At 40.0% G+C, this 200-nt stretch overlaps 1 protein-coding gene across 1 annotated transcript in view; it reads left to right on the top strand.

The window, feature by feature from the left end:
• Positions 1-200, top strand: part of LOC106870511 (coiled-coil domain-containing protein 148) — a 61,034-nt gene that overhangs the window by 60,624 nt on the left and 210 nt on the right. The window lies entirely within an intron of this gene.

The following is a 200-nucleotide window of genomic DNA, read 5'->3' on the forward strand; positions in this document are numbered from 1 at the left end:
ATATATATATATATATGTATACACGCTTATGTATTCGTGTGACATAGAGAGAGTGAAAGAAGGAGAGAGAGGAGAAAGAAGGGAGGAGAGAAATAGGTACAGAGTTCGTGAAGATCATAATGTTTAATGTCTTCTTTTCTGTCATTGCAGGTTACATCCGATCCACGCTTTCGTTTGGAAGAGAAGCTGCGAGATGCCGG

The sequence above is a fragment of the Octopus bimaculoides genome, chromosome 18 (assembly GCF_001194135.2).
Source record: "Octopus bimaculoides isolate UCB-OBI-ISO-001 chromosome 18, ASM119413v2, whole genome shotgun sequence".
Classification (NCBI taxonomy): domain Eukaryota; kingdom Metazoa; phylum Mollusca; class Cephalopoda; order Octopoda; family Octopodidae; genus Octopus; species Octopus bimaculoides.